The 24,518-nt window shown below is 36.4% G+C and overlaps 1 protein-coding gene across 4 annotated transcripts in view; it reads left to right on the forward strand.

Annotated features, from left to right (window-relative positions):
- Positions 1 to 24,518, forward strand: part of Adipor2 (adiponectin receptor 2) — an 80,180-nt gene that overhangs the window by 12,299 nt on the left and 43,363 nt on the right. Inside the window, exon 2 of one of the 4 annotated variants that reach the window (XM_058584154.1) lies at positions 9,234 to 9,353. The exons of the other annotated variants lie outside the window; for them this stretch is intronic. The gene's annotated coding sequence lies outside the window, so the exon portion shown is untranslated. The remainder of the gene's footprint in view (positions 1 to 9,233; positions 9,354 to 24,518) is intronic. 4 annotated transcript variants of the gene reach the window in all.

Here is a 24,518-nt window from a genome sequence, read left to right on the forward strand (position 1 = left end):
ACTGGCTTTGAATTTGGCAATCCTTTCTCTCTCAGCCTCCCAGGTTGCTGAGATTACAGGTGTGTTTTATGTTTTGAGATCTTTTTCGTATTCCATTGTCACTGTTTCTGGCATATTTTTAAAAACATTTTTTATAGTTGTAGATGGACATCATACCTTTATTTTGTTTATTTATGTTATGTGGTGCTAAGGATCGAACCAGTGCTTCACACATGCAAGGCAAGCACACTACCACGGAGCTGTGACCCCAGCCCCTTTCCCATATATATATATATATTTTTTTTTTTTTTAAAGAGAGAGAGAGAAAGAGAGAATTTTTATTTATTTAGTTTTCGGCGGACACAACATCTTTGTTTGTATGTGGTGCTGAGGATCTAACCCTGGCCTCACACAGACAGGCGAGCGAGCTACTGCTTGAGCTACGTCCCCATCCCCCCTTTCCCATATTTTTTAAAAGAAGTTTTAGAAATTTGTTTTTTATATTTAGGTCTTAAGTCTGCTTGAAAAAATTACCTTTGATATATAATGTGAGATAGGGATCTAATCTGAATTTTTTAAAAGAATATTTTATTAATTGTTGATGGACCTTTATTTATTTATATGTGGTGCTGAGAATTGAACCCAGTGCCTCACACATGCTAGGCAAGTGCTCTACCACTCAGCCCCAGCCCCAGCCCCTCTAATCTGATTTTTTTGTGCATATCCAATTAGCCACAACATGTTAACAGAGTGTTTTAAATATTTGAATTGTAATTCTTTTAAGCAGGACATGGTTTTTGTTCAGTACAATTAATAGCTTTTTTTGTTTTTTTTTACCAGGCTGCTTCTTGTGTTCAAGTTTGACCTTTGGGTTAGAAAATGTGATTGGTAGATTACTTAATCCAGAAGTAGAACCTAGAGGAATAAATAAATATAGAGCATGTTTTGTATATCTCCTCCAAATGTCATTTCTCTTAACTACTTTTTTTAAAAAAAGAAATTGGTTTGCTAATAGTTTTGATGAGGAAACAAGATTGCTTGGTCATTGGTATTACTAGTTACTATTCATAGACCTTGGGAACTGGGTAAGCAGTTGGTCAGTTTATATCTTGATCTAACACTTGCATATATTTAGTCACTCAGTGCTGTTATCACATGTATATTATGAAGTTTGTGGCTTTAAATTTTTACTTTAGGTTAATTATTTGAGTTATTTTTCTGAGGTATCTGATAGGAAGCACTATAAATCAGTTTGGGGCTGGAGGTATAGCTCAGTGATAAAGCATTTGTCTAGCATATGCAAGGTTCCCAGTACCATGCAAACACACAAAAATAAATAAAAAAATGTAAATAACTTAGTTTCAGAGTGAACTTTTTAAAAATATTTTTAAACTATTCTTTAGTTGTAGACAGACACAATAACTTTATTTTACTTATTTATTTTTTATGCGGTGCTGAGAATTGAACCTGAGTAGTGTTCACTATGGTATGTCTATACCATAGTTTGTATTTACCTGATGTTTGGATTTCCTGGTGCTTTAGCTATTATAATTAAAGCTGCTGTCAGCATTCATGTACAAATCTTTCTGTGGATTTTGGTTTTTAATTCTCCTGGTTAAATACTGAGGAGTAGGATAACTGAGTTATGTCATATGTTTTTCAGTTTCTTAAAAAATTAAACAATTTTTCAAAATGGCTGTACTCTTTTATCTTCCCATCATAAAAGTACTAGTTTTCATTTAGTGTTTGGTGTTGCATTTTTTTTTTTTTTAGTTATTTTTTTCAGAGTGAAGTGCTATCTCATTGTGGTTTTAATTTGCAGTTTTCTGTTGGCTAATGATGTTTAACATCTGTGTGCTTACTGCACATTTGTATACCTCCCCTTTTTTGGGGGGTACTAGGGATTGAACTCAGGGGCACTCAACCACTGAGCCACATCTCCAGACCTATTTTGTATTTGAGACAGGGTCTCATTGAGTTGCTTAGCACTTCACTGTTGCTGAGGCTGGCTTTGAACTCTCAGTCCTCCTGCCTCAGCCTCCCTGGTCGCTGAGATTATAGGCGTGTACCATTGCACCTGGCTTTGTATACCCTTTTATTAGGTGAAGTCTGTCCAGTTTTCACATCCATTTTAAAAATTAAGTTGTTTTCTTATTATTGAATTGCAAAACTTCATAAATTCTGAATACAAGTACTTTGTTAGACATGAATTTTGAATGTATTCTTTTATGGGTTATCTTGCCTTTTAGGTGGTTTGTCTGTTTAGTGATTTGCCTTTCACCTTAAGAGTTATAACAGACATTTCTTAATTTTGTTAAGGCCAATTTATGTTTTTTCCTGTGTTTTGTGTTTATTGCTTTTTGTTTTCTAAGAAGTACCTAAGGATCCAAGGTGGTGAAGACTTTTACTTTGTATTTATTTTGAAAATCCTATACTTTTCTTTCTTTTTTTTTTTTTTTTAATATTTATTTTTCAATTCTCGGCGGACACAACATCTTTGTTGGTATGTGGTGCTGAGGATCGAACCCGGGCCGCACGCATGCCGGGCGAGCGCACTACGGCTTGAGCCACATCCCCAGCCCAAAAAAAATCCTATACTTTTTCAATGCATTCAGTTCTGTGATCTATTTCAAGTTCATTTTTGGGTTAAATGTAAGTTAAAAGTTGAGATTCGGGCTGGGATTGGGGCTCAGCAGAAGAATGCTCGCCTGGCATGGGCGGGACCCAGGTTCGATCCTCAGCACCACATAAAAATAAAGGCATTGTGTTGTGTCTGTCTACACCTAAAAAATAAATATTTAAATAAAAAAGAAGGAAAGAAAAAAAGTTCAGATTCTCCCCAACCTCCCCAATTCCATGTGGATATCCATGTGGATATATTATTAAGCTCTTTTTGGTAAAAAGACCATCCTCCTCATTGAATTTCTTTGCATCTTTGTCAGTAATCAATTTCTTATATATGAATGGATTCTTTTCTGGACTCTGTTATATTGCATTGACCTATATATACTTATGTCAGTATTATCCTTCTGGATTACTGTAGCTTTGATAGTAAATTTTGGGTATTCTATGTCCTTTACATTTCCATAAATTTTAGTCTTTGTGTTAATTTCTACCACAAAGCCTGCCAGAAGTTCATTTGGGATTGTATTGACTATATAGATAGATTGGGGGATAATTGCCATCTTAACAATATTGAGCCTTCTGGTTTTTAAATACTGTATATCTTTCTATTTTCTAGGTTCTTTAGTCTCTCTCAGTGGTTTGTAATTTTCTGGGTAGTAGCATTGGACATCTTATAGATTTATTCCTAATTATTTTAGATATTGTAGTAAGTGGGAATTAAAAAAAAATTTTTAGTTATTTGTTTCTCGAATGTAGATTATAATTGATTGATGGTCTATCTAGCATGCAGAAATCCTTTAATGTGTAGTCAGATAAATTTATTCTCATCTAACTCTTGGGCTCTTGGAAAAAGAACCATATAAAATAACAAACAATTACTTCTGAATTTTAATGGGTTTCAATTAATCTACATGACTTACTAAATTTCCTTAAATTTGAAACATAAAAGTATGTTTGGACTTTATGGAAAAATGTGTAGTAATGGATATGAATGGAGACTATGGAGATCTTTCAACAATTTGAGAGAATGTAGTTGCAGAAAAACAAAGTTGAAAAATTTTAATTAACGTGTATTTATTTATTTATACATGCCTTACATATATACATACATACCAGGGATTGAACCCCCGGGGTGCTTTACCACTTTGAGTCACATCCCCAGCCCTTTTTATTTTGAGACAGGGTCTTACAAAGTTGCTTAGGGTCTCGCAAAGTTGCTGAGGCTGGCTTTGAACTTGGAATCCTCCTGCCTCATCCTCCCATGATGCTGGGATTACAGGAGTGGGCCATCACATCCAGCTGAAATTTTAAAATGGTAAAATAATATTCATTATTTATACTAAATGTAATAACTTTTTAATATTTTGAAAAATACTTGATTAATATAATTTTAAAAGGAACCTTGAGCCAGGTGTTGGTGGTACATGCTTATAGTTCCAGCTACTGGAGAGACTGAGGTAGGAGGATTGTAAGTTCAAGGACAGCCTCGGCAAATAATGAGACCCTCTCTTCATATAAAAATAAGAAGGACTGGAAATAGAGCTCAGTGATAGAGTGCTTCCCTAGCATGCTCAAGGCCCTGAGTTCAATCCCCAGTAGAGTTAAAGAAAAGGTGTGTGTGTGTGTGACTTGTTTTGACTTTTCAGTATGTCTATTACTGATTTAACTATTTTACTTTGTGTGTACAATTAGATGATGTGCCATTTCCCAGCCCAGCCTGGTATATGGGCCTAATATAGGTATCTTGTCTCTTTCAAGCTATACCCTTGGTACTGTTTGTATTTAGTCTGCCCAGAAGATTGTTGGTGTTTTCACACAGTTTATGATAGTTGGTGCCAAAACATGGTATAATCGTAAGGGACTACTGTCTTCTAGACTTTGGAGATTTGACTATGGTGTAATTCTGATGATACTTACAGGCATTTGTCTATTAAGAAATGGGATGAAGTTGAAACTTGGCTTAATGCCTTTTTGCATCATCATTTAGATTAAAACTGAAGACAAACCTTAAGAATGTTTATAGTTGTTAATGTGACTGGAGACTGGAACTGTTTCAGTTTGACCTGGGAGAGAATGATACTTCTCTTAGACTTTATGTAGGAGATGTTTGAATTTAAACTTTGAGCCTTTGTAGTGTGTCATTCCTAACTTTTCTGATTGAAAGGGTAAATAAAATATATTAGCACTCGCAATTACATTAAAGAAATGATGAAATTTCAACTTTAGAAAATCATAAATTTTAGAAAATTGCCCTGCTCTAACTTTTTTCCCCCAATACCTTCAGTACTTGAGTGACACATTTAGAAGATGCATCTGGGTTGGCTAAACGTTGTACTGCACTTGAATTATGTTACCAGTATTTATGAAGTAATTTCCTAAAGATTAATTTTCTTTAATCTCAGTAATTTTTTCTTCAAACCTTTCCCAGGTTACCATTATTTGCATATTTGATTTTTATGACAAACCATATCCAATAAACTTAAGTCTTTCTTTACCAGAGGATATGTTGAAAAGTACTTTAATTGATGCTTGACCAAACTCAGCAAGTAAACCTTAAGCAGGTGACAAAAGTTAAGGTGGTAATATTCTCACTTTGTATGCAAACATTCAAATATAAGCTCTGCTGTTGGAGAGAAAGAAATAAAATTAGTTTTAAGTTGAAATGAGTCAACTTGTTAATCATCTGCCTAGTCTGCTGTGGTAGATCAATAAGTTGTATTTCTAAAGAGGGCATAATATTTGGAATAAGGAATTTTAAAATTTAAAAATCCCAAAAATCTCAAGAGAAATTACAACATCTTTTCTATAAACCCTTAAAACAAAACAACCTCCAACAACTTTAGAATTGTCTTTTGGTGATGTGATGAAACAAATTCAGATTTTTTTTTTTAAACTGAGGATTTAAAAACAATTGTGATGTTTATGGTATTCTCTTTTTAAAAGAGCCAGGTTTATTGAGGTATAGTTTGTACTTAGTAAGACCCACCCTTTTTAGATGAATAGTTCCATGAATTTTGACAAACATGGCTAAAGTGAACTGCTCTCTAATGGGAAATCCTAAAGTAGCGCAGTAAATAATTCTGTTGTGTTGTTGTTCTTTTTTAATATTTTTTAATTTTAGATGGACATAATATCTTTATTTATTTTTATGTGGTGCTGAGGATCAAACCCAGTGCTTCACACAGGTGTTAGGCAAGCACTGTAGCACCAAGCCACAACCCCAGCTCAGTAAATAATTCTTATTGCTTTGTTTTCATTTTGGATTTGCAGTGCTGGGAATCAAACTCAGGGCTTCATGTAACAAGCACTCTACCACTGAGGTCTATCTCCAACCACTTTGGAAATCCTTACAGGAAGATTCTTATTGGGTATTTTCTTGTAGATACATTGAGAGAATGGCAGCATGGTAGACTTTCAGTGTCTTTTCCTCCAATTTTACTTAACCTAATGACAAGATTTGCCTGTTTTCTTTTCAGGAAATTTTGCCAGTAGGTTAGGGTAGTAGGCCAGAACAGGTTCCCCAATTTTGTTTGATAGGTTGTTCTACTTAATCCTAGGGGAAATAAAGTAAAATAAATGATGTGAAGTGTTGCTGATCTGTATATCTTCAAAACAGTCTTTTAAAGAAAACCATGAAACTGCTGTTGATTTGAAATGTTTATTTATAGCAGTTAAGATTTTATGAACACCAGGGCTATGAGATGCCTGTCTTCAAAGTTTAGGTGCCAGCATTGGATGTATAGCTTAGTGGTGAAGTACTTGTCTAGCATGTGCAAGGTTCTAGGCTTGATTTCTCACTGCAAAGGCCAAGGTGCTCCTCAGTTTTCAGCTCTTTTTTTTAAGGACCAGATTAGTGGTATATGTTGGGAACTCTCCCCATTTTATTAGTTAGGTTTTTTTTTTTTTCCTTTATTTCAGTTAACAAGCTGTGTGTTACGGGCATTTCTCAGAAATGTTCTAAGTACTTGGGAAGAACTCCAGTTTCAATTGATCTTTTAACTGTTTCTGGTATATAACAAGCTTCATGTCCTTCTCAGTTCTTGACTTGAATATTGTTGTAATATGTTAACCTTAACTCATGTTTGGGGCATTTGAGAATAGCTTATGGCTCATTCATACAGAGGATTGTGAATAAGAGCATTGACTTAGGCCTCAGGCCTAATAGATTGAATCCTCACTCTGGCACTTATTAACTGTATGAACCTCAGATGTGTTAATTATAACCTCTCTAGCTATTTTGCCATCTGCCAAATGGGGAAAATAATCATATCCTATCTCCCAGGATTATTGTAAGGTCTAAAGAGATAATCCATGGGAAATGTTTTTTGTATGTCAAGCACTGTATGGTAGCTGCTCCAATCATTGTCATTGTTGTCGTCGTCATCATCATCTTCATCATCATCCAGCAAATATTTTTGAGCTCCTATTTTGCATCTCAAACCATGCTTGGTGTGGTAGATACAAAAATGTATTCTGAGGAAGGCTAAGGATTTCCACAGTTCAAAAGGGGAAGACAGGAATGTAAACAGATAAATGCAATTAATTGTGAACAGGTATAATGACAAGTGAAAAAAATAAGGGACTTAGTGTCATAAGCCTGGGAAGATCAGGGAAATAAATTTCTAATTCTTGAATTTATTCTTAAAGTGGAGTAGTAATTTCCTACTCATGTATTTGGCAAATGTTTACAGAATAGACCAACTGTGTGCCAGTTGCTAATTTAGATGCTAGAAATATAAATGTAGAGAAGGCACATAGTGTCTCTGTTCCTCAGTTAGTTTCAGTTTCATGGGAAAAGATCAGTGGTAAAAAAGAAATAAAAATACCAGACAGGTGCTATTAAAAGGTGGTATAATAAAAAGTGACACTGTGGTTGCTTTAGATGGTGTGGCCAGGAAAGAGTTAAATAATCTTTAGGTTAAAATCTTCATGTCAGAAAGGAGCTGGGAGCCATGGGTAGGGTAGGGGATGAGCATTCCAGGCATGGAGAGCTAGGTTATACAAAGCTCTTTGAACTTTTGGAGTATTTGAGAAATATATATAAGGCCATTGTGGATAGAAAGGTAAAGGTAAGGGGGAGGTTGGTACAAAAAGAGATGAGAGATAGGGTCAAAGTCATTTAAGGCTTTGTAAGCCAGGGTAAGTTGTTTATAGCTGTATGAGAAAGCATTTTATAAGCCAGGTGTGGTGGTGCATACCTGTAATTCCAGTGGCTTTGGAGGTTGAGGCAGGAGGATCGAAAGTTCAAAGCCAGCCTCAGCCACTTCATGAGGCCCTAAGCAACTTAGTGTGATCCTGTCTCAAATTTAAAAATAAAAAGGATTGGGTATGTGGCTCAGTGGTTAAGCGCCCCCGAGTTCAATCTCTGGTAACAACAAGAACAGCATTTTATAAGCTGTATAAGAAAGCCATTGGAGGACTGTAAGTAAGGATGTGCCTTTTGAAAAAGAGTAGTCACTGCTTTGTAAGGAATGGATTCTGAGGGTTTGGTAACAGGGTTAGAGCCTAGGAGACCTTTTGGAGGCTGTTATGTTAGTAAAGATGAGAGATGGTGAATAAATGGCAGAGAAAAATGGGTAAGTTTGGGCTGTACTGAATCAGCAGGACTTGGTGACTGCATAAGACCCAAGCCAAATCTTAGAACTTGAGCAGTTAGATTGGTAATGCCACTTATTGAACTGGACAAGGGGTGAGAAGCTATTTTGTGAGATAATATTTTATATATATATATATATATGTGTGTGTGTGTGTGTGTGTGTGTGTAATTTGGGGGGGTACTAGGAATTGAACCCTGGAGTACTTCAACACTGAGCTACATCCCCAGCCTTTTTATTTTTTATTTTGAGATAGGGTCTTGCTAAGTTGCCTAAGGCCTTGCTAAGTTGCTGAAACTGGCTTTGAACTCATGATCCTCCTGCCTCGGCCTCCTCTGAGTTGCTAGGATTACAAGTGTGCACCACTGCACCTGGGATGAGATAACTAATTTTGGAGTATGAGTTAGACATCTGTATGAAGAATTTACATTTGGTAGAAGGTTTTAATAGTACTTTGGTATTCATTAAGAGGTTAGGACCAGGGGGAAATATTTGGGAGTAATCGACATGTATCTGTTAGATTTGGTAATGAGGAGTCTTGGGGTCTTGTCAAGTCTGGTCTCAGTGGGGATATAAGCTAGACTGTAGAGAAAGATTGGGTGAGAAATTAATGAGAATGTGAGGTGGGTTTTGGATACTCTTGGGAAATTTTTTTGGGTGTGTTTAAAAAGGGAAATAGAAAAATAGTTGTGTCTACAAGTGAGACCTAGATTTGAGTAATATCTTTACATTTGCTTGAGTGCAGGTCTTGAGTGTATATGAAAGTTTAAGGTATTTATTTGCCTCATACAATCCTATACTACATTGAGGTAGATGGTGTTTTTTCTTCAGTATACATAAGAAAGTTTAGAAAGTCAAATGACAGTCCAAGGTCATTAGAACTTACAGTCAATAGAACCTGTACTTTTACTCAGTTTGGTACCAGATAGTACCTTTCACTATAGCAAAATGCCCCTTAGATCTTTTATGACCTTGAAAAAGACAAGTTCCATTTACTTCAGAGCTTTTTACTTTTTCTTTCATTTTTTGAGACAGATCTTGCTGTGTGCCCAGGCTGGCCTCAAATCTCGATCCTCCTGCCTCAGCCTCCTGCCTCAACCTTCTGAATAGCCGGAATTACAGGTGTACATCACCATGCTTTTGAAAGGATTAAAAGTGAGAGATGTAAAAAAAAATTTGTAAGCTGTAAATTGTCACAGAGATATAGAAATTTCTTACTTTAAAATGCTATATTTTAGGCATTTTAGGACAGAGTAGGCAATGGCCTTTAAGTTCATTTTTGAGTCTTAGTCTTTATCAGTAGTGCTTTGAAAATGTAAGGAGATTGTTAAAACCTAGAACCTGTCAAAGATATTTATAGCTTATGATTTGAACCTGGACATCCTTACTATGGTTTGATGATCTTGTCTTCTGTGCATGTTCTGCAAGGTCTCATTAATTCTCCCCAAAGGAGCTTTTTCCTGAAAGAATTCTTTCTAAAGCATGGAGATTTACCAGCTCGTTTTCTCTTCTCCCTTTTAATATTCATTCATTCATTTGACAGATATTGATTGAACATTTCTTATGTTATTAGATATTAGCTATCATGACATGTTTGAGTATGTCATTGTTCTGCCAGAAAAAAGGCCTAGTTTTGGTTTTTACTTGGAATTGTGAAACTTTGTCATGAAGTTTAGCTATAGCTAAAAATTCAGGTGGAAAGCATTATTAGCATTTAAAGTCTTATCAATTATTTTGTGAATCTTCTCCAGCAAAGAGTTACAGATGAAGGGGCCATCTGACGGACAGATGGTACCAGCTTTGCCTGGAGCAGGACTTACTGCTTTGCTTTTGTGGCCTCAGAAACTAGTAAGCCAATCAGTAAAGGTCATTCTGAAGCTGTGTGTGGTAGTGTTTACCTGTAATCCCAGCTACTTGGGAGGCTAAGGCAGGAAGATGGCCACAAAAAAGTCATCTAGAGCATTTGTGGGAATTTTAGGGGAGAAAAGTATGCAAATGGTACAGAAGAGAGCTGGGCATTTGTAAGTAGTCTCTTTTTAAAAACTTCAAACTTAGTATTTTACTTAAAGATGCAAATATCAATATATTAAATACACTTAATAACTTAGGTTCTTTTTTTTGGTTCTTATCAATGTTTATGAATGATGTTTAATTTTATATCTTAACATAAATGAAAAAATTTGACTTACATGTTTTCACCTTTACAAGTACATTTCAGCTAATTTGAAGCTTGAAAAAGAAATGTCTTAGATGGTCTGTTTTATTTTGAATAAAGTTTAGTACTATGAATTATAAACCTTGACCTGATCATCAAAATCACCTGGACAGTTTAAAAAAACAGATTCCCAATTTTCCATTCATCTCTAAAAGAATAAACAAACCCAAAAATCTTAAGTGGATCAGACTTTTTGAGGATGAGATTTGGGAATTTGTATTTTTTTTAAAAGATCCTTGGATAATTGTCGATTGTTGCAGCTTCCCGAGTTGCTGGGATTACAGGCATGTGCCACCACATCTGGCATCACTTTCAGTTCTAAATTTGGATTACTTAATGGTGGAGAATAGGCTGCAAAATATGTATTGTGGTTTTGTTGGCCTGTCATAACTAAGATGAAAGGAGCTGATTTCAAAGTGACTTAAAAGGTGTATCCTGGAATCCTTACCTATCATTCTGTAATAAGTATATGTAAGACTATACTTTCAGGGATCATTTCTATAGTTCGTTACAAGTATATGTTTAAGATTTCTAGTATCAAGTAGATGGTTTGATTTGATTGGGAACCCAAATGGTATAAATTGTTGTGCATGGAAGTATCAGTATGTTGTATCTCTCATTACCTCTTCATTCAGACTTCAGTGAATTAAAATATAGTGGAGACAAATCTGAATCTACTAATTAATGGAATGAGATTATTTTTTAGAATGGAATTATTTACTTGAGCAATAGGAAGAGTAATTATGTTAGTCAGTTTTTTATCATAGTGACCAAAATACCTGAGGAGGATAAGTTTGTTTTGGACTCAACCGTTTCAGAGGTTCAGTCCATGGTTGGCGCTCCACTGTACTGGGCCTGAGGGGAGGCAGAACACCACAGCAGAAGGGCATTCTGAGGAAAGGTGCTTAGCTCATGGCAGGCAGGAAGTGCAGAGAGAGTGAGGAGCCAGGGAGAAGATACGATCCCCAAGGGCATGCCCTCAACAATTTACTTCCTCCAGCTCTACCCCACTTACAGTTATCACCCTGTAGTCCATTCAGATTTTTAATTCATTGGGTTAATCTATTGATGAAGTCGCTGCTCTAATCTAATCTTTTCATTCTGAACATGGTTGCATTGTCTAACAAATGAGTTCTTTGGGGGACTTATTTATTTATTTATTTGGAAATACTGGGAATTAATGGAACCCAAGGGTGCTTTACTACTGAGCTACACCCACAGACCTTTTTATTTTATTTTGAGACAGTGTCTTGCTAAGTTGCCTAGGCTGGCCTCAAACTTGGGTTCCTTCTGCCTCAATTTCCTGAATTGCTGGGGTAACAGGTGTGTGGGGGACATATTTAGATTCAAACTGTAGCAGATAGGAAAGGTATCATATTTTCTATTGAAAGACACACCCCCCACCCCACCCCTCCACCCCCCGCTTTTTTAGGTGATGCTGGGGATTGAACCCAGGGCCTTGTGCATGCTAGATAAGCACTCTACCAACTGAGCTATATCCCCAGCCCCACACAGATCATTCTTTTTTTTTTTTTTAATTAAGGCATTTTTCTTTTCTTTCTTTTTTTTTTTTTTAAGAGAGAGAGGAGAGAGAGAGAGAATTTTAATATTTATTTTTTAGTTTTTTTTGGCAGACACAACATCTTTCTTTGTATGTGGTGCCAGGCAAGCGCGCTACCGCTTGAGCCACATCCCCAGCCCCAGATCATTCCTTTTTTAACAACTGAATAATATTCCATTTTATGTTTATACTACATTTTGTTAGTTTATTCATTCACTTATGTACAGTTATTTCTACCTTTTGGCTATTTTGAATAATGAGGCTATGCACATTGCCTTACAAGTATCTGTTTTAGTCCTTGCTTTTAGTTTTTTGAATATATACCTAGGAGTGGAATTACTGAGTCATATGGTAGTTCTGTTTAACTTTAAAAAAATTTTTTAAAGATGTTGATGGACTTTTATTTTATTCATTTATTTCTTTGTGGTGCTGGGAATCGAACCCAGTGCCTCATATATGCTAGGCAAGCTACTACTGAGCCACAACCCCAGCTCCTGTGTGTTTAATTTTTTTTTTTTTGAGGCAGGGGAATACCGAGGATTGAATTCTGGGGCATTCGGCCGCTGAGCCATATCCCCTGCCCTATTTTGTGTTTTATTTCAAGACAGGGTCTCACTGAGTTGCTTAGTGCCTCACTGTTGCTGGGGCTGCCTTTGAACTTGTGATCCTCCTCCTGTCTCAAGTCTCCCGAGTCACTGGGATTATAGGTGTGTACCACCATGCCCAGCTATGTTTAACTTTTTGAGAAATCTATCTATTACTGTATTTTTTATCATCATTTGGTGAAATGAAGTTTTGTGCAAATTGGTTTTGGTATCCAGTTGCCCTTAGCATTTATGTTATGTTTGTTTTACTGGTAAATTATGTGCATGATTTTCTACTTCTTGCATTGAAATTTCTAGTGTGGAGTATTGTATGTAATACTGTGGACTGGTCATTCCTGCCCCCCTTTTTTTAATATTTATTTTTTAGTTGTAGTTGGACACAATACCTTTATTTATTTTTATGTGGTGCTAAGGATTGAAGCCAGAGCCTCAACACATGCTAGACGAGTACTCTACCACAACCCCAGTCCTCTTTTTTTTAATAAAACCTTAAATTTGAGGTAATTGTTGATTCATGCAAATGTAATAAATAATACAGGGATACCCCATTTCCTTTGGCACATTTTCCTAATGGTAAAATTTGGAAAAATGTAGTTAATATTACTACTGTGATACTGATGTTGATGCAGTCAAGATAAGACTATTTCTATCACTCCAAGGATCCCTCATGACAATTACACCCAGTTCCCTCATGCATCTATCCCATCTGTACCTCCTTAAACTACCCTTTCTATAATTCTGTGATTTCTAGAATACCATATAATCCATAGTGTATTTGGCAGCTTTCCATTGCTGTGACAAAATAACTGAGGAAAAATACTTGAAAAACATTCTTTTTTTCTCATGGTTTCTATCTGTGTTCAGCTTGCTCCATTATTTCTGGACCAGGGGTGAGACAGAAAGTACATCATGATAGAAGGGTGTAGTAGAGCATAGTTGCTCACCTCATGGAGGTTGTGAAGGAGAGAGAAAAATAAGCGTGCACATGCATGTGGTACACATCAGGATACGGGAACAAAATATACCCTTTGAAGGCACACTCCAGTGACCCACCTCATCCAATTAGCTTCGTCTTCTGAGATTTCCACCTCTAAATACTGCCACCAACTGAGAACCAAGTCTTTTACACATAAGCCTTTAGGAGATATTCCAGATCTAAACTATTATGTTCTGCCCCAGCTCCCAAAGAATAATACTCATCTCACAATGCAAAAAACATTCAATCCATTTCCAAGAATTATCATAGCCTTAAGAATTCCAGCTTTATTCAAGAGTCCAAGTCCAAAGTCTTCTATAAGATTCAAGACAGATATTTAGCTGTGAGCCCCTATAAAATAAAAAAACAGAATATATACTTCCAACACACAGGGTAAACAGTCCCATTCCAAAGTGGAGCAGTGGCGGAAGGGGGGGGGGGGCACAGAAAGGAGAGATAAGACCTAAGCAGGACTGAAACCTAGCAGTGCAAATAACATTTTTAGCCCTGTGTCCAGCATGTGAAGCACCTGGTGGGATATGGACCCCAAAGGGGTTAGGCAGCCCAGCCCCTGTGATCTTGCCAGCTGCAGTCCACATGGCCACTCTCTTGGCCTAGCTGTGCTCACTGTCTGCAGCTTTCCTTGGCAGAATTCCACATTCCTGGCATTTCTGTGTTCTTGGGGTCTCCACTAAACCTTCAGCTTTACTCTCACAGCTTCATGCATAGCCCTCGCAGGGGCTGCCTGTAGGAATTCTGAACCTAACCGCGTACTACTGATTGGACTCTCAGGCTTTTCTTTAGAATCTGGGTGGAAACCTTGGGGAACCTCTAGCATTTTTTTTTTTTTTTGGTGGGAGGGGGTACCAGGGATTAAACTCAGGAGCACTCCGCTACTGAGACACATCCCCAGCCCTATTTTGTATTTTATTTAGAGAAAGAGGCGCACTAAGTTGCTTAGCGTCTTGCCATTGCTGAGGCTGGCTTTGAACTCATGATCTTCCTGTCTCAGCCTTCCTTCCAAACCACTGGGATCACAGGCATGTGCCACTGCGCCTGGCGCCTCTAGTATTCTTTTTTTTTTTTTAAAGAAAGAGTGAGAGAGAGAGAGAGAGAGTTTTTTAATATTTATTTTCTAGTTTTCAGCGGACACAACATCTTTGTATGTGGTGCTGAGGATCGAACCTGGGCTGCACGCGTGCCAGGCAAGCGCGCTACCGCTTGAGCCACATCCCCAGCCCTCTAGCATTCTTTATACCTTCAAAACCAACATAAATGGATGATGCTAATGTCTGCTGCTTGTGGGAGCAATACCTGGGGATGCTTGCATCATGGGTTGAATGACTTCTGAGTGCCTGAGTGGCAGAATATGATAAAATGATTCCTAGGGAAGTAATTTCCTAGTCAGCTCAGTAGGAGCAGGGCACCCTGGTTCTCTCTTCTCAAAACAAAGCCTTTTCAAAGGAGTTTGTCCTTAAGCTTGCTATGGATGGGGGTCTGGCTAATTTCTGACATGCCTTCAAAACATCTTTCCTATTGTCCCTATGCAAAGTACTTGACTTTTTAAAAAGTGTCACTCTTCAGTAAGCATATCTTCCTTAGTCCCAATTTTTACACATGCTTCTTTCCCGGCCAAACTGCAGGTTTTTCACATTTTTCTGCTCTGCTCTTTTCTCTCATTTCTCACAGTAAACCTGGTTTAAAGCAGCCAGCAATACTCATGCCACATGAATGCTCTTCTGTCTTGAAATTTCCTCCACCAGATAAAGTAGTATATTATTTTTTTACTCAACCTCATACAGAATCTTAAGGCATGGCCCAGTGTAACTGAGTTTTTTGCCAGAATATAACATGAATGGCCTCTCTTTAATCCAATTCCCAATGGATTCTTCATTCCCACCTGAAACCTCGAGCACAGTGTTCAGTGTTTTCATTCCTGTCAGCATCCTGGTCTACTAAGCTCCCAACATTATTGTCCATTAAATTCTGTTTAAAACATTCTAGGACTTCTTTACCCTCTGTCTCCAAATCTTTCTAAGCTCCTCCTTAAGCCCACTCTCAACCTTCTGACCTATGTGGTCCCTAGTACCCCCCCTAAATTGAGGACTCCAAACTATTCCTTTCCTTTGTGGGAGACATTTGTGCAAGACACACATACACATTGCTACCATATTCAAAATTAAAAAAAATTAAAGATAATAAATTTGTTACATATTAATACAAATAGCATTTTAGAAAAAGTAACTATTTTCCAAAATAAAAAAATTAGAAAGTTTTGCAGATTTTTCTAACATTTGGGTTAATTGAAGGTAACTGCATTCTCATATCTATTTCTGCATTAAAACTTGAGTTATTACGTATCACATAATCTCTGGGTAACTCCATTGTTCACTTGTGAAAGAATAGAGGCAATAAAGTTAATGTCAGTATTACTAATTTTGACCTGTTAAGACTTCCTAAAAGGTCTTTAAAGATCTTGGAGGTCTTTAAACCCCACTTTGAAAATCAGTGTCTGGGCTGGGGATGTGGCTCAAGCGGTAGCGCACTCGCCTGGCATGTGTGCGGCCGGGTTCGATCCTCAGCACCACATACAAACAAAAGATGTTGTGTCTGCCGATAACTAAAAAAAAATAAATATTAAAATTCTCTCTCTCTCTCTCTCACTCTCTCTTAAAAAAAAAAAAAAAGAAAATCAGTGTCTTAGCCAGTGACTAATCAGCTTTCTTAAATTTTGCTCTTTAAACCTAGCATCGATACGTGAACTCGTCCATTACTTTATATCTGTCTTTATTGTGATTGTTAGCGTGTGTGTGTGTGTGTTTGCTTGTTTGTTTGTTTATTTATTTATTTTTTTTTTCCCACTAGAGAAGACCATACATAGACAGTGGGAATAAGAAAAACACAGTTGTTATTAACATGTTGCCTCATTAAGTTGGTGTTTAGATAGTTTTTTAGATTGGACTCAGGTTATACAATGATTTGAAGAGGGAAGGTAATATAAAGAAATAATAACTTTTAACAGAGAATTTGGATAAGGAGGAGTTGCCTAGAAAGAAACAAAAAGAATGTTAATGAGTATAGGAATAGTAGCAGTTACAGGGATAACCACTATCCTTAAGTTTGGGATGAGTACTTAAGGAAGAGAGCCTTCCACTGTTACCCTTGCCTGAAATCTAGATCTTGGAGAGGGCATGACTACGGTTCAGAAAACAGTGGAGACGTTTGTTGTGGTCCTGAGCTAACAGGACTTGATGGAGAGAATACCCTCTGGAATTTGCTGGAAATTTACTCTTCACTAGAAAACAAAGCCCTATTCTGTGTATCTTTGTTGGCAGTTCCCTCTACTGATAAAATTTAACATCATGCCATCTGGCAAAGGAAAAATATTTGAAGGTACCAGGTGATTTTCCTAGTGCAGACAAAAAATGTGAATTCGAAATGGAGATACAAAGTTGGTAACAGGCATAATCCACCCCTTTCATAGTCCAGCTTCTATTAAACTCATGTACAGAAGTCAAAAGGTAATTAAGAAGGACATACATATTTGTCATTTTTTCCAAAGATGGGAACCTTAAAAAGCCAGTATATTGGGAGGCATATTATTAACAATATGATGTCATTTCAATTTTTGTTTGTGGGTATTATTTATATGTAACTTGATAGATTGGAGATCCCTTTCCAGACTATAAACTTGGAACAGATTTTGCAAAGTATTTCTGTATTGGTTTACTTGAGGAATCTTGTATTTTTCAAATTCCTTTTCAGTTGGCAGCAAAAATTCACAGCTAAGGATAATTTTTTCATGTCTTTAGGTTCTAGATTTTTGTTAGGAAGTAAGATGAAGCAGACTTTGAAAAAAATTATACTGCGTAGTTACCAAGTGAATTAGAAAAATATTTTTAGTTCAACTTCAAGGTTTGTTTATATACTCATTTCCTGTTTGCTATAGTAACATATCACCACAAATTTTAGAGACTTAAAATAATGCTTTATCTTGCAGTTCTGTAGCTAAAAGATCTGACAGAATTTCATTGGCTGAAGCCAAAGTGTCATTAGGGCTGAGTCCTGTTGTAGAGGTTTTGCAGGGAAATCTCTCCCTGTGCTTTTTCCAGATTTTAGAGACTTCGTTCCTTTAGCGGTATTGCAGTTCTCTTTTCTTTTTGGAGTCATGTCTTTCTGACTCTAAACTCTTCAGTTTATCTCCTCCACTTTTAAAGACCCTGATGATTATAGTAGGCCCACTGGATAATCCAGTATATTTTCCCTGTTCACCTGATTCGCAAGATTAATTACGCCTCCATTCCTGGTTCTTCTTTGTTTCGTAACCTAACATATTTGTAAGACATTCACAAGTTCTAGGGATTAGCATGCGAACCATTTTTGGTGGACCATTATTTGACATGTTACAATTTACTTACTTTACAGTTCTTCTAAAAGGTGGGAACATTTAGATATTATGTTCCAGGTGTGATTTTGCTTAGGGGGAAAAACAAACTGAGCAGCTATTTTTTACTTCCAGGTAGAAAATTTTGTTGTGTAAAATACCCTTAAAGTTTTAAAAAGGATCTACTTTAAGTCTCATACCCATATGTCAATGACTACTCACTGGAGGATGATTCTTCAAAATGTCTTTCGTATTAGTCTTTTACCTTAGTTTGAGAATGGGCAAAAAAGAGAAATACCCACACACACATACATACACACACACACATACATATACACAGAGATAGATTTTTTAAAGAATTAAGATAAGTTGGGCATGGTGGCACACACTTGTAATCCTGCCTCCCAAAGGATCATGGCTGTTTTACAGTGCAAAAATGCATGGTGGCACACACTTATAATCCCAGGAGCTAAGGAAGCTGAGGCAGGAGGTTTGCAAGTTCAAGGCTAGCCTCAGCAACTTTGCACAACACTGTCTCAGAATAAAAAATAAGAAGGGCTGGAGGTGTGGCTGAGTGGTAGAGCACTCCTGAATTCAGTTCCCAGTACTGGAGGGGGGGGGGGAAGGTTTTACTGGAATGTAAGCACAGTGTTTAGATATCACTCAGCTCATGGCAGCCAGGAAGGGGCAAGAGAGAAGGGTGAGTGGGGTGGGAGTGGGGAGAAACAAGAAATGAGCTTTTAGTACGCATCATCTGACCTCCAACCATGCCCCAACACCTACAGTTTCTACTACCTTCTATTAATCTAGTGAGCTATCAATAGATTAATGTACTGATGAGGTCAGGAGTCCTTTTTGCCCAATAGTCCAGCCTCTGAACATTGTGCACTGGGAACCAGGTCTTCAACATATGAGACTTTGGGAGACATTCCATATCCAAACTGTAAAATTAGCTCCTGCCTCCCAAAGGATCATGGCTGTTTTACAGTGCAAAATGCATTCATTTCATCTCTGCAAATCCCCATAGTCGTGAATTCCAGTGTTTCTCAAAAGTCTGTGTCTCTTAAGAGATCAAAGGCAAACTCTTAGCTTTGAGTCCCTATAAAAATAAAAAAGCAAGATACATACCACCAACAGAGAGTGGTGCAGAATAAATGTTTCTATTCCAAAAGTGAGGAATAGGAAAGATGAGGGGTGGCTGTGGCTCAGTGGTAGCGCACTTGCCTGGCATGTGTGAGACACTGGGTTTGATTTTTAGTAAAGAATAAATCCAAGTGGACAGCTTTTTGTTTCACTATTTACATAGATTTGTAGGCAGAGGTATATACTTGCATTCTAGATATTGGGATGCTACATTAATTATTGCTATGTAGGGAAACCTCAAAATTTCTTTCTCTGATATGGCAGTGATAAAGTTGTTGCTATAACTCTGGGTTGGCAAACTGTAGCCAACCCTAGTGTCCTGCCTGAGTTTTGAATGAGCTGATTGCTTTTTTACATTTAAAAAGTAGTTTTAAAAATAATGCTTTGTGATATTGGAATGAAAATTAAATGAATTGTGAATTTTAGTGCTCATAAATAAGGTTTTATTGGAATATAAGCACAGTTGTTATTTACATGTTGTCTCTGGCTACTTGTGTGTTCCAGTGGCAGAATTGTGTAGTTTGCAGAAGAGACCTTTTGTGGCTTACACAACCTAAAATATTTACTATTTGGTCTTTTTTCCTTTTTTAAATATAATGTTATTGTATTTTTTATACCTTTATTTTGTTTATTTATTTTTATGTGGTGCTGAGGATAGAACCTGGTGTCTTACACATGCTAGGCAAGCACTCTATTTGGCCTTTTTAACAAGAAGTTTGTTGACCTTGCTTTAGAGTGTTATGAGCACTGTTATTATCTTGCTCACACATGCTCTTGAAGTAGCTTCTTCAAATTGCTTATTAGATGATTAAAATGTAAGGGTAACCCTACATAAAGGGTTATGATGATGTTTTTTACTGGTAGAAAATGTTGAGAAGTTACTGTGTGTTTTTTTTTAAATTTCTGTAGAAAAATGTTAAAACAGGGCTGGGGTTGTGGCTCAGTGGTAGAGTGCTTGTCTCAAATATGTGAGGCGCTGGGTTTGATTCTCAGCACTGCATAATAAATAAAAAAATAAAGGCCCAGTGACAAGTAAAATAAATAAATGTTAAAATGGCGTGTAGTTCTGTCAAAAGCTAAATATGTTATTTGTTAGGGCTGCCCATGAAGTACCATAGACTGGTTTTAACAACAAACTTATTTTCTCACAGTTTTGGAGGCTAGACTTCTAAGAATAAGCTATTAATAGGTTTGCTTTCTCCTAAAGCCTCTATTTGAATTGCAGGGTTTTTTAGTCCTGGTATGCGTTCCTGGTGTTTATTTTTTCTCTTACAGGGCCATTATTCATATTGGTTTTTCTCCTACAGGGCCATTATTCATATTGGTTAGGGCCCCATCTTTATAACTTCATTTAATTATCTCTTTAAAGTTCCTGTCTCCAAATATAATTGCAGTCTGAGGTACTAGGGGCTAGGGCTTTAACATATGAATTTTGGAGGGATCAAGTTCATTCCACACCACCAATAAATTTCTTTTGGAAATTTTCATTTATTCATTAAGCATATCTTGAGGATGACAGTGTTCAAGATATAGATGGTGAACAAAACAGGTCTGACATTTAAGGAGCTTATGGTTTAGTGGGGGAAGACAGAAAATAAAAAGGAAAACAATTTCAGAGAGTGGTACGGGCTACAAAGGAAATTAAACAATATTATGAGTAACTAGTATAGTGGGGTAATGTTAGGGTTGCCTCAAAAACGTGACTTTCACCTGAGAAGTAAATAATGAGGAATAGCTAACTAGTTAAGTACCCAGACCTGTTTCTGGGTTCTGATACTGTTCAACATTGGCGTGGAAAAGGATCAAATGGATAGTGAAAAGATTTAAATTTTATAAGTTGTGATTTGAAAGGTAGGCAGGGTTGAAGTCAGGAATGATTTTTTGGACATTATTGTAAGGATTTTGGTTATCCTCTGCACAAAGAAAATCTGGAGGGATTTTAATAGGGGAGTGACATGATTTTTCTGTTTGAAAGACTATTTGGCTGTTGAATAAATAAAGGAGACTGCAGGTACAAAAGTGGAAGATAGGGAGATCACTTAGGGAACCCATATATTCTAGGATGGAAGTATTTTGGCCTGTGGTAGTTCCAGGGAGGAGGAAAAGAAATGGAAAGAATTTGAGAGTGATTTTGGAGGTCAAATCCATAGTATTTACTAATGGATTGTGTGTGGGAATTTGGGAAAAGAGAAAAATATCTTTGACAATAATGTTATAGAATACTGTCCTCTGTGGCAGGTAAACCCTATAGTGTTAAAAGATTAGGTTATTCCTATAGCAGCAAGTTGCAGAATATAATTGGAAAGGTAAAGCTTTCAGTTATGAAATAGGCAAACATAAGGCAAGCACACAGGCTATAATTTAATTCAGTGTCCTAATGACAGGCTTATAACTTCTAGAAAGCCTGTAGGGAATTCATAGTTTGTCAGAAAGTATGCCTTTGGGAATAATAACCTGTTTGGAACCAAAAAGACCCAGAGAATATTATAGTGAATGTCAGGTTTGATGGCATGGCTATGCATGCAATTAAGTGATTTTCTTTCTAGAGTTCTTTACTCCAAGATAAATGTTTTTAAAGAGAACCAGCCTTTTGGTGAAAGTGGACAGGATATATGAATTAATGGTAGATAAAAATGAATGAAATAGGTCAAGGCTTTCTTCCTCAAAATTTGAACTTTCTCTGTCAAGAAGAATTTTAAGGTTGTTAAACTGTTAGTGTGAACCCAGAGAGTTGTGAGACTTGGGTCTTATTTTGACACCCCTAGTTCTGAATCTTAGGGTCCTCATCCATAAGACAGGTCTCTTTGAGATGGGTGATTTTAGAAGGGAAAAAGTATGTATTATTCCAGATTTCTGAACGGAACATACAGAAGTAAGACAATTGATAGTAACCTTCATTTCAGAATTACCAGGTGTCGGCCCCTATTTTGTTTTTTTCTTCTGAAGAAACAGGGATTGATGAGTTTAGTCATGTTACTTTTATTAAGGGAGAAGATAGCAATCCTTATAGTGTTTGCAAAATATACCTCTTTGAGAAGCATATTTAAAAATTTCCTTATGTAGGGATTTTTTAAAAATATTTTTTAGTTGTAGTTGGATACGACACCTTTATTTCACTTGTTTATTTTTGTATGTGGTGCTGAGGATCGAACCCAGGGTTTTGCATGTGTGAGGTGAGCGCTATACCGCTGAGTCACAACCCCAGCCCTTATGTAGAAATTTTATGATAGTACTAAATTGTATGGAGTGGTTTTGGCAGACAGTGATTCAAACTCTGTAAAACATGTAACTCAGATTTCCAGGAACTAGTTTTAATGACTTTTTCTCAAACTTAGAATGGAACTGTATGTGATGAATAGGCTTTTATATGCTACATACAAGAGTAAGACTGTGAGGGTTGTCATTTCCTGGTCAGCCTTTATTTTTCCTTGTTTTTCAGACTACCATTACAGGTGTGTGCTCCACCCAAGGAATTCTATCACTAGTTGTTTTTAAGCTGTTAATGATGATAGAGGTTATGAAAATAGTCTATATCTAACTGCAGAAAACAGCTCTTACTTTACTGTTAATTTTTAAAAATATATTTATTTTTTAGTTGTAGGTGGACACAATACCTTTATTTATTTATTTTTTAAAATTTTTATGTGGTGCTGAGGATCGAACCCAGTGAGTGCCTCATACATGGTAGGTGAGCGCTGTACACACTCTGAGCCTCAACCCCAGCCCCTACTGTTAAATTTTATATGAAATAAAGTGCTGAAAAATTCTTAAAAGATACTTATAATTAATGTTTGTAGAATTATGAACACTATTTTTGGTGCTCAAAGCTATTTTCATTATTCACTTAATTAAAATATAATTATTAGAATAAATATATGCAGTATAAAATTCAAAAGCTACTAAGTGATATACAACAAAATATTCTTTTTCCTATATTTTCACTTATCCACTTTCCTTTCTCAACTTCCTAAGATTTTATACAAACACACTAACTTGCCTTTTTTGCATAAAAATATTGGAAATATTTATGTAAAAGGGTGTTTTAAAATCGTTCTTACACATAAAAGATTAAGCCCTTTAGTAAATTATAGATTATTTCTAATTGTTAAATATACCATGAGAAAATAATTTATTTCAAAATAGTTGAATTTATGAGTCTTCTTTTTAATATTTATTTTTTGGTTGTAGTTGGACCCAATACCTTTATTTATTTATTTTTATGTGGTGCTGAGGATCAAACCTAGGGCCCCTGCATGTGCTAGGAGAGCGCTCTGCCACTGAGCTACTGAGCCCCTTATGAGTCTTACATGTTCTGGGTTTTGTCTCTTAAAAAGTACTTTGAATCTTGGGAAAAAAATCTTTCTATGGTTTGTTTTAGTTCTTAGATGTCTCATTCATTCATTTATTCATTCATTCATTCATATGTTTATTTAGCCTGGACCTTATTGTGTTTTACAGGCCAGCCTCAAACTTGAATTCTTTTTTCTTAGCCTCCTTGAGATCACAAATATGTACCATCATAGGTAGATTTATTTATTTTTATTTTTTGGTATTTGAGATTGAACCCAGAGGTACTTAACCACTGAGCCATATCCTCAGCTGTTTTTATTTTTTATTTAGAGACAGGGTCTCACTGAGTGGCTTAGGGCCTCACTAAATTGCTGAGGCTGGCTTTGAACTTGTGATCCTCCTGCCTCAGTTTCCTGAGCCACTGGGATTTTAGGCACGCACCACCATGCCTGACTATATTTCTTTATTTTATTTTATTTATTTATTTTTTTTTAGAGAGAGAGAGAGAGAGAGAGAATTTTTTTATTATTTATTTTTTAGTTTTCGGCGGACACAACATCTTTGTTTGTATGTGGTGCTGAGGATTGAACCCGGGCCGCACGCATGCCAGTCGAGCGCGCTACCGCTTGAGCCACATCCCCAGCCCTATTTCTTTATTTTTAAGGTTTATATCTTTGAGTGATTTGTACTTTATTTTGGCATAGAGTTTGAATTAGGAATCCAATTTTATTCTTTCCTGGATGATTATCCAGTTAGTTCTATGCCACAATTAAGCCATCTTTTTTTTTTAACATTAAATATATATATATGTATGTATTTTTGGTCTATTTTCAGACCACTAGTTGATTCATTGATTTGTTTGCTAGTACACACTTTTTTGTACTTTTATTTAAACATTTATTTATTTATTTTGCAGTTGTAGATGGACAGCATATCTTTGGTGCTAAGGATCGAACCCAGTGCCTCATGTGTGTCAGGCAAGCGCTCTACCACTGAGCTGTAGCCCCAGCCTAGTACATGCTTTTAATTGTTATCGCTTTAAAATGTCTTTATATCTAGCAGGAAAGTTTCTTAATCCTTACCCCTCAATTAGTGTCCCTTTTTTTCAGAAAAATTTTGGCTTTATATTTGTTACTTTTTCCATTT

The sequence above is a fragment of the Marmota monax genome, unplaced genomic scaffold, assembly GCF_021218885.2.
Source record: "Marmota monax isolate L192 unplaced genomic scaffold, Marmota_monax_Labrador192_F-V1.1 WCK01_AAM20220418_F8-fsc00163, whole genome shotgun sequence".
NCBI classification, from domain to species: domain Eukaryota; kingdom Metazoa; phylum Chordata; class Mammalia; order Rodentia; family Sciuridae; genus Marmota; species Marmota monax.